This window comes from Atta colombica, unplaced genomic scaffold (assembly GCF_001594045.1).
Source record: "Atta colombica isolate Treedump-2 unplaced genomic scaffold, Acol1.0 scaffold32, whole genome shotgun sequence".
NCBI lineage: Eukaryota > Metazoa > Arthropoda > Insecta > Hymenoptera > Formicidae > Atta > Atta colombica.
In genome coordinates, this window is record NW_017259426.1 from 192,315 (window position 1) to 203,547 (window position 11,233).

At 31.9% G+C, this 11,233-nt stretch overlaps 1 protein-coding gene across 2 annotated transcripts in view; it reads left to right on the forward strand.

Moving 5' to 3' along the window:
• LOC108690401 (serine-rich adhesin for platelets) overlaps positions 1-11,233 on the forward strand; it is a 74,620-nt gene that overhangs the window by 267 nt on the left and 63,120 nt on the right. For both annotated transcript variants that reach the window (XM_018197665.1, XM_018197666.1), the window contains exon 2: positions 4,536-4,637. The gene's annotated coding sequence lies outside the window, so the exon portion shown is untranslated. The remainder of the gene's footprint in view (positions 1-4,535; positions 4,638-11,233) is intronic.

The following is an 11,233-nucleotide window of genomic DNA, read 5'->3' on the forward strand; positions in this document are numbered from 1 at the left end:
TATATATATATATATATAGACATAGAGTGCTGTAAAAAGAAAGTGTGTCGTCAGAGAAAAAGTTTCACGTGATATCGTCGATTAAGTGCAAGTCAATTAAGTGCATCATCGAGATATTGCAATATAATTTACGAAAATTGCCTCTAAGAGATCTCCATTCGTTCCGGTCTTCTTCCTTTTCTTATGGACCACGAAAAAAGAGAGAGAGAGAGAGAAAGAGAGAGAGAGAGAGACATGATCGTCGTCGTCGTCGTCGCTGCCGTCGCCGTCTAATTTTAAGTGTTAGATAATGCACACCCGGTGTCCACCGGTGTGTGCTCGGATACTAAAACGGTATCGTGCACGCACGCGCGCGAACGCGCTAGATCGCGACGATGGTGATGGCACGCTGGACCGCTCGTACGAAATTGCATACGTTTCTCTATGTCCACTCTCTGTTTCAAGCCGATTCTTCTCGATCTCTTTACGGCCTTTTCGAAAGTAAATAAGTTATCACGCGAGACTCCCTTCGGTCCCCGTAGCCCATTGAATCTGTCTTCACTTGAATTTTTCGCCACGCTTCTTCCTCTTGCTGATTTCTTGCTTCTTGTCCGCTTGTCTTTGATTCAACGTGTTCTTTCGTGTGATTTTTGCTTCTACCGCCTCCTATCCTCTCGCTCTTTTATACATTTATCTTCTTTAACCCGAACCTCCTGCCTTGAGACATCTTACTTTATTTCTTTTTATTCCTCATGCGAATTCTCTACGTGAATCTTCCACAATTTTTAGAATTCAATTTTTATTAAAATTGTTTTCATCGTTAGTTAGCACTCCGACTTCGCAGTTTCGTTTCTGGCTAATTTTGCAACCTGATAGCTCATCAAAGTATTCGCTCTTTCTCATTCTATCTCTTTCTTGCTATTTTACAAAAGGACTCTTCATTTCATCCTTTCTTTCACCAAGGATTTTACCGTTTTCACTTAAATATTTCATTCCATTTTGATTATTTCGTTTCAAATCCGTATTTTTCGTTAATGACTTGTTACTATCTACTTCCTTCTCCTCATTTTCATTATTATTATATTTTGCCTTGTTTGCCTTTCTCTGATTTCTTTTTTAGCGTTACAAGTATCGTTCGCACAATATTTGCACTTATTGTTACACTAACTTTTTTGCTTTTATTATAGCAGACTATCTTTTCATCCTTTAGTTTTCTTTATTCTTCTTTTCTTTTTTTTTTCTTTTGTAATTTACGTTTCATTCTATTTACGAATATATTCAGTTTACTTCGGGAAGGAGGGAGCGAGGATTCTTATTAAATTGGCTTCTCCAACTCCTATTCTATATATCTTTCCGTTTCTTCTCCCATTTCTTCTTTAACTCATTTACTCTAACCGATTTCTACACATTTATAAGTTTCCAGACACTCAGAATAAAATTAAGTATATTTTTGCGTAATTTTTTATTTTAATGAAAAATAATTTTTTAACTATAAAATAATGAGAAAATGTGTATATATATCACGGTTTACTATGTTGCCTGAAAAACTTGAACTTATTTCAAAAAATCAAAAAATCTCCTTGAGTAATAAATTAGATTGTTTTCCAAATGTTTTCCAGAGATAGTCACTGGATTTTTATGCTAATAGCATTTAGAATGGAAAATATTAAAAACATTTCTAATATTTATTAAATTCCAGTCTATAAAATAAAATAATATATATATAAAATAACATTAGTTTTACGTATGGATTACTTTTATTTCAAAAGATTAAAATCTATTTTCGGATTGAATAAAACATTTGAGATACCTTATTATTAATAAACGTATCATAATTCTATGTAATAAGTATCTTCAAAGTGTTTAAATGCCATTAAATACGCTTGAAAAATTAATTAATGGAATGCTCAAAATATAAGGCGATAATAAAAGCAAAGAGAATTTTTTATTAAAACAAAAGTTGCAAGTTTTCACAGCAATCCATAACATAGATGTGATTATGAAAAAGGTTCGAATTATTATCGTTATGTTGTCAGAATGAAAAAATTACGCAAAAGTGTATATTTTATTTCAAATCAAATAAATAACGAAGAGTCAAAATATAGTCGAAGCTAGATTTTAGTGCTTATTAATATTATATCTAAATTTTAAATGTCTTACTTTATTTTTGAAAGTGTTTGGAAATATTACTATTTCATACTATTTCATATTTATTTAACTAATCAGTCATTGACATTCCATGCGATAGCGATAAATACAATTTAAATTAATACAATTGATATAATATATTCGTTTTCTCTCTCTTTTTTCTCTTTTTCATTCTCCTCTATCATTACTGCCTTTTCTATCTCCTCTTATCTCTCGCGCTTCTTCATTATGATTCTCTGGGCTTTTTTGCACCTACATACTCAATCTGCATTCCCCTAATGCTGCTGTTTAAAGGCTCCCTATCTATCTCGCTCTGCATCTCTTGCTCGTATCATTTTCTCTTCAACTCACCGTCCCTGTACTGATTTCGCCTACCTCATTTCTGTTCTGTTCGCTTTCCATATCTTTCTTCATCTCTTTCTTGTCTCTCTCTTTCTCTCTCTCTCTCTCTCTCTCTCTCTCTCTCTCTCTCTCTCTCTCTCTCGGTCCATCCTTTCCCTTCCGCCACTTTGCTCTTCCGTCTCTCCGTTCTCCATCTCCGTCTGTCTCCGCGTGCTCTAATATGGCCACCCGGTGTCCAATTACTCGCCTCAGTTCTCGCTGCAGTTTTTCCGCCATCGTATATCTGCCGATGGTCGCAATGGAGAAAAGGTCCTCATCAATACTGGACGACATTCTATTTTTCGTTTTTTTCTTTCTCGCCTATTCATCTTTATTCATCGACCAACGTGATCGTGTCTCGCACCGTGATGGTGCTCTCATGTCTCTTGTTGCGAACGGCAATGTCCGATCTCTGATGTAAATTGGGAAACTATACCGCCATAAAACGGAACGGAAAAGTGATTAAAATATTGTCGAACGTAGAGATTGATAGAAACGCAAGTCGCACGATACCGCGAGAGAATGCGTTGTCTGTTTCTTCTCTGTTTCTCGCTGACGAATCTAATTTGGCCGATAATCGACATGATTCCCCAAGCATACGATTCCGTTGGCTCGAGTTCAGAAAGCATCGAAGGAACGATCGCGAATCCGAGATATTTTGTTTTCTATAAGAAGTGACTCTTGTAATAACGAAAGAAAATTTATAAAACTTAATGATAGTTGTTTTACGGGGATTAAAAGCTCGAAATTTTTAATTGATAAAGTCAATTTTGTGAATTTTATGTTTAAATGTGCCCTGATGATTTTCCGTCAAACGATATAACATTAATTCGAAATTTGTTAGACAACCTATCATTAACATTTCATGCGATACCTAAATTCAATTTAAATAAATACAGTTTAAATAAGTATAATTAAAATAAAATTTAAATAAATACAATTTTGTGTCTAGTAACTAATTTGTCATTGACATTCTAATAGCGATAAATACAATTTAAATTAATACAATTTAAATAAATACAATTTAAGTAAAATTTAAATAAATGCAATTTCATACTTCGGTGCTTTACAATCGCCAATATAAAAATCGTGAATTTCATGATTGCTTCCGTTTGAAAAATCGAGCGGCTGAACCGGGAGAGATAATTTGACAAACAATATGATATGAATATTTCCGAACGAATGTTCGCATTATTTCGCGGAATTCAACGAATGATGCCGTTTTTATTACGAACTGCGAAAAGCTGTGGCGCAAAAATACGGCTGGTGCGTTTATTTAAAAATTGGCTTCATAGCCAATCGCGCTGACACAAAGCGGCGTATGTGCGGGACCAGTGTGTCTGATTCAACGTTGACCGTTTTTACTGTGATCCCCGCGCCGCATTCTGTTTATCGTCATTCGAGACCGAAATCACTTTTTTAATCGAATTGCTGAAAAAAAGTTTTACCACCGCGAGAATTATCACCACAACGATGTAACATTGGGATACGAGCAAGCGGAACGTAAATTACGAGCATGTCTCTCTCTCTCTCTCTCTCTCTCTCTCTCTCTCTCTCTCTCTCTCTCTCTCTCTCTCTCTCGCGACATTTGCAGAGTCTCAACATCTCGGAGCGCCATTACGTTAATTAGAACCATCGCGCAACGTCGTCATAGCGTTGTATGTCCAGATTATTTTTTTCTCGCTTCGATGCTGGCAATGTTTCGTCCACTAATCATGTAAAATCCTATACGACAGTCGTCCTGTAACACGGCCAAAATACGATTTACTTTCACCGGACGATGCGAACATCAGCCGCGTCGTCAAATATCTACGTCGATCGCTTCCCTCGCATGACAGTGCGCTTAAATTTACACGACACACTCATACATCATATGTACATACATGACACGTGCGATGACGATTTACGTGGGCGAACGAAAATTCTCGATTTTCCAAAATTCTTTGCACCGTCCTCGCACACAGTCATGTCACATCGCGTCGCGTGTTGGAGCTGTAGTTTAACAACAGTGGATCTCTGGTTTTTAGCTGTTACAGCGCTGGATTTCGGTGACCAAAAATAACAACTTGGGGACCACTAGAGAGGGCCCCCAACCGAAGAAGACCGCCGAAAGGCGGTCACCAAATCAAGTAAGAGCTTTGATAACAAATGCGTGAATTGTGTGTGATTTTGTTTTTAAAAAATTCACTATATTTTGAGTAGATACTTTATTCAACAACATTGAAATCGGAGAGAAAATAATCCAAATTTTTTTTGTCAAAAATGTTTTGTCAAAAATAAAATATTTAGCTTCAATTAAAATAATTACTATTTGAATCTACTACTTTCTGACGTCTTTCTAGTAAAAGTTAAATTCCGCGACAATAAAAGATCCCTGCTTTTTGACGACAAAGAAGTTATCGACCCAACTCTTTGGTTTCGGCTGCATTTCGGAAGCTTTTCGCTTTCAGGCCGTGCTGCATTGAACGAACTAAGTGATGGTTCAATGTCTGAATACTAGGTGCGAGAGAACTTTCCACTACAAGTCCATCAGGATTTCCACAGTGCATGAAGCGATATGAGGTCGAGCTGCAAGATGATCTTCAATCGTTTTGAGCGATAGAACACGCTAGACACTGCACAAGGTCTACAACCAACAATTGCACCATTTGGAAGTAGCATTGTTCGATAAACACCCGCAATATCGCTTACTATGACTGGATTTTTATCTCCGTGACACCCAACTTTTGTCAAAAAAGTGACAGAAAATTGTAGATTCAAACGATAATTACCTTAATTGAAGATAATCTTTTAAAATTATTATTAAAATAAAATGCTTAAAAGATTTTATTTTAATAATAATTTTTACGAGAAAATTCGAATTACTTTATTCCCTATGTAATGTTAACGTTGAATAATGATAGTATTTAATTTTGACGAGTTCATTATACTTGCTATTATTTTGGAGATGAGTACTTCATTACAACGTGATTGTTATACAGCACATACACTGATGCATTACAACAATTGCAATAATGATTTATTCATTTATTACCGATTTAGCATATGATAAATTAGTAATGAAGTTTTCTCAGTGACCTATTAGCGCGAACTTTGAATAATGGTTCCAACTAATCCCTGATGTTGTAAAAATAATTACTGTAGTAGCACGGGAATATTAACGAGTTTTATAATGATCTTGTTAGTGAACTTTTAGTACGTGTCGGATAATCTCTCTGTCAAATCTACCTGCTCATTAAAAGTACCAAAATTTCCCGGGAATAATAATCACATTATCATCCACTGGTGTGAGTTAATAAGAAAAAGTCAGCGAACAAATGAATATGTACTAATCAATCTTCGTCGCACAGCGGCTTATGATCTATAGCTCATTGCTGGAGGGTTGCTGATTCCCGTAGGTCTTTTTTTCTCTTCGTTTCTACGTTTTGATCCACAGCTTTGTTTCAACTGAACTTTTGTCGTAAACCTGTCGACGTGGAATAATTATATTTATCGATTAGCGAAAGGATAATAACACGTTTCGATTTGTTAAATAAAAATCTGACATACTGACGGAATGATTTAAAGCCCCAGGAAAAAGCCCTTTGTCGGGGTTTACATTAAAATATAATGAAACATCCCATTAAATTGCATTGCATTGCGTACATGAGAATTATGAAACCTTTATATAAGGCAAAAATGAAATATTAATCACGAAATTGTGTACCGTAAATTACAAGGTAAATAAATTAATTTGCTGATATTTTACAAAAAATAAAATAAAGAATTCTTTTATTATAAACGAAATATAAATTTGTCAAGATAAAGAAATACATTTTCTCAACATACTTTCGTAATAAACATTTTGTGTCATGACATTTCTACATGTGAAAAAAGAAAAAAACTAAATTAGAATAAAACATTTATTTATAAAAAATATTTGTATCTTATATATATATATATTTTTTTTTAAATATCTTTTATATAAATAAATTTTTTATTTCAATTTACTTTTTTAACTGTACCTTTTTTTATCTATAATATCTTTTTTGACAGAAACGTTATGACATAAGAAAGTTTATTGCGATACGGAAGCATGTCGAAAAATTAGTCACGTCAATACTCTACGTCTGTCCTATAAATGTTTCGCAGATAAAGCGTCCGAGACAGCTATAAGTTGGGTCGATATTTTACAAAAATGGGTACAAAGTATGATTTATCGGTTTTAGACTAGCGCGGTATGTAATGCCTGATATCGCATTGTAGTTAGTTATCACAGACTGCAGTCGAGTTATCGTAAAAAGTCATTGGCAAAATCACAGAACTGCCAAGTGAAAAATGAGTCTTCATTTGTACAGGTGGATCTACATTTATGTTCATTTTCTCTGGTACGTACAAGAAATCCATTTTTCTTGTGATTTTGAGATCGAGAACCGTTTGCCACAAATGAGTCTCATTCTTCTTTGTCCGAAGTGAATTCATCAATCGCTTTTGTATTGAACAGACCTTGTCACAATTTCATGATTTTCGTATTACATATTGTTTTATTATAATCTATACTTATCTGTATTCATTGAAAACTTTGGCCTTTATACTTATTTTACATGAATAAATGCATCATGCATTTTGTATAAATAAATTAGTAAAATAAACATATAGATTGACTCCAAAAAACATAGAATAATAATTTTAATAACAATGTTACTAAAATTATAAAATAATAAAAATAAATGATAAAAATATAGAATAATTTAAAAAAAAAACACTCGTTAAAAATGAAAGACTACATTTTAAAATTTAATAATTTTTTATTATTAATTTGTATATTGCATAAATTGTTAACTTAATCATTCAAATTATATTAATATTATAATAAAGGAAAGTCCGATACTGACATAGGTTCTAAAGATCCCTCCTTATTTCTCAAAAACTAACAATTGCTTTATTAATACTAAATGATCTGTCTAATTTAAAAAGCAAAAAGTAAAAACTCATATAATTCGTATATTTGTAGCTTATTTCTATATCAACTACAAATGAATTCTATGAATGCGAAAATAAAATTCTTACGATTTTCTTTTGCAAATTGCATAGTTTAAATAATAGTGACTATATTATTGATAATATTACGTTATTTTAAATGCTCGTAGTTTCCTAAATCAGTTTTATTTATATTATTTTTTCTCTTAGTTTTTTTATAATATGATTTACTGTGTCAGTTTTGGAACTCATTTTATCAAAAATCTCATTTTTACTAATTTTACGAAAAAATTAATTATTACAAAATTGCAAACAGTGTTAGAAAAACTGCTTATACTATCTGATAAAAAATATTTTTTAGTTTGTACTTATGTTTTTTAAGTTTTATTTTTTCTTTTGTTTAAGAAATATTGTTTAAAAAAAAGTATGTCGACTCTCCTCTATTTAATTTCAATGAAGAAAAGACTTTTCTCACTATATTTGTGTGCCTATATCCTTGTAACATAAGTAACGAGCTTTAAATATGCTCTGTGTGTAAGGATTATAATAATACAACAGAAATAATATGAATGCGGAATTTATATAAATCCGATTCATTGACTTGACGCAGGATTATTCAGTCGCGTTATTTACATTGCACGATGAATTCATGTATAAAAGTAAATTTCTGTTCCTAGAGTACCATAATCATACCATTATAAATACCATTATAAAATATCCGCGATTATAATTGTGCCTTGCTATATTCTCAAAGAAATTGAAAAATATGATTATTTCGATATGTATGAATATATAATGATTTTCTACCTCAGAATTAATTAACAAGCCAAAAATATTTTGTGTAATTTTATTTTATCCAAAATCAGTATAATAACTAATACGACAAATAACTTCTCTTTCACAAGAAACACAAAGAATATTTCGAGTTGTTTATGTGTTAAAATGATGTCAATGTTTTGAAAAACTTCATTTTTCTGTTCGTTGCTTGGTTCGATCATTCGAATAATTGAATTCATTCAGAGGATATCACTAGATATCATCCAGAGGATTTCCTTCAAGTTTTATACTTTATCATCTTTTGTGGAAATACTTCTTATTTTCTTTATGTCAAAAGTTATAGAGCATATTATAAACTTTATAATATGCTCTACAGTTATTGAAATAAAAGTTTCAACATGATGAATTTTAATAGGTTGTCTTTTTCGCTTTTTCTGATCTTTTTGTATTATATATATTTAATATGTTGAATTTGATCGTAAATGATAAAGTTAAATACGTTGTTGTCGGTACTGAGGCAATGCTATGTCAAAGTATATATCGTTAAATTTAGAACATTACATTTACTGTGCACGTATACCGATGAATTTTGCTCGTTCGCGTTGCGCACCTTTTCGACCAACTTGCAAGCATTGTGTATTCGGGATGCACTTTCGAAATGTACGAAGACGATTGACCATATAACAAGACGGTGAAGTCAAGCAACGTTTAACTCGAACCAGTCTTTCTGGAAATTAGATCACTTCACTACACAGATCACACACAAACGACATGTGAATAAGCTGTAAAGGCGTTTCATCCTTTTTTTTCGTTCCTTTTCTTTTTTCCTTTTTCCCTCCCTCATTTTCTCTTTTCTAGTTTTGTCATTGTACGCGTTAGAACGTCGTGTAGTAAAAATAGTAGAGAGTTGAAAGGGCGCATTGCGGACTAACGAGTTACAAAGTATATCTAAAAACATAGTAAATGTAGTACATTGAAGGACAGCAACTGTTCATATTCCAATCTCGTAAAAAATTTTCGATAACAAACATTGCACCATTAACGAGTGCAAATCCGAAAATGCAGAATTTTATTATTTATCGCGATAATTCATGCAAGAGATATTAATGACATTTTATTCGTCGAAATACGCAACGATAAATCATAACGTTGACGTAAACAGCTGCAATGTTAAAACGTATTATATCATATTCTTTACAATATTGCAATATTACCGTTATGTATTATAATACAGGTAATATTACTTTGCAATATTACAATATCGCGCTCTGACCTTTGCTATCCGATTCACGCATCCACGTGTATTACCGTTTAAGTGACCTGGAGCGTTTTGTGCGAAACGTTAGCGCGTTCAACGAAATTAGAAATGCCAGCCAGCGTTATAATTTTACAGTCTCGCACTGCACAGTTGCATCATATCCGATCGGAGAATATAATTCTATGGTGCGAGCGTATGTAATGGTTAAGTATAAGTAGGTAACAGTAGCAGCCGAAATGTGCTGAAATTTATTATGAACCATGAATCGCAATGGTGGAAACCACGGTCGCATTTTCGGCGCGGTATAATCCACTGTACTCCGCCGAGATTCGTCCGGTTTTCGCCGGGACTTTTATATGCAATCTCTTGATATTTCATCGTTGTCATCGCGATTGCATAATGTCAGAATAAGTTCATCGCACAATGCGAAATCCGAACTAGACAAAACTCAAACGAACCAGATGGAAATTTATACAATAGTGTACTACGTCTTCGGCTTCGAGAAAAAAATATGCACGCGCTGCTATCCTTTCGCTGCTGTAAAAATATTTTAACATTACGTTGAAAAATATTACTTTTCTATCAATCATAATTTCTCTTTCTTAAAATAGTAAAATAGTAAAATAGTAAATTAGTAATAATCTTAACAAAACATGATTTCTATTATACATAAGTATTCCGATTTCTTTTGTATTTTTATTTTGAAGATTAATAATTGTTGTATTATATAAATTAGTAATTGATAAATTAGTAATTGATGTTGTACATTATTGTACAATATTAAAAAACAATTTTATTGAACTATAAGTATTATTTTGCATGGCGATTTTTAATAAAAAAATTTAAAATTATATATATATAAAATATTTAAAAAATTATTGAAGTGTAAACACTATTTTATCATTTTTACGATTTTCAGTAACAAAGTTTTAAATTAAAAGAAAATAAAATTGAAAATATTTTTATTAAAAATCGCCATGCAAAATGGTATTTATCATTCAATAAATTTTTTATTTATATCAGTCAATAAATTTATTAAGCGGTTTTATGTGTGTGTGTGTGTGTGTGTGTGTGTGTGTATAAAACAAATTAATTACTTGATTTATGTTATACACACACACACACACACACACACACACACACACACACACACACACACATACACACACACACACACACATACACAAAACCATTCAAAAGTTTAGTAAAGTTTCTTACGTTTTTGCTAATGATTTTATTTCTTATAAAACATGAAATCATAATATGATGCAGTCTCGTATTTTTTTTCGGTCACGAATATATTCAATATAGAGTCATGAATTGTTGAGAAATAACTAATAAATAACTAATAAATGAAAGTAAATTTCTCAAATAAATATTATATACATCGGTTGAAAGAAATATTAATTTCAAATTTTACGTTAAACATTCAATAAGCATTAGATTAAATGCACGAGTTTGATTAAAACATTTGAATAACTTATTTATAGAATGCTAATAGCTTTGCTTCTGTTATCAAAATCCAAGGAAATTAAGCTTGAAGAAGTAGAAAAATCTAAGAAAAAATAAATTTTTTTTCTAATTTTAATGAAAATATATAATATATTAATTAAAAGACACAATACATGCAGATTATATTTATTTTTCATTCTCTGTATTAAATTATTAAGAAATTTACATAAATGAAGAATGTACTGAAACTTTTGAGCAGTAATGTATATACATATATAT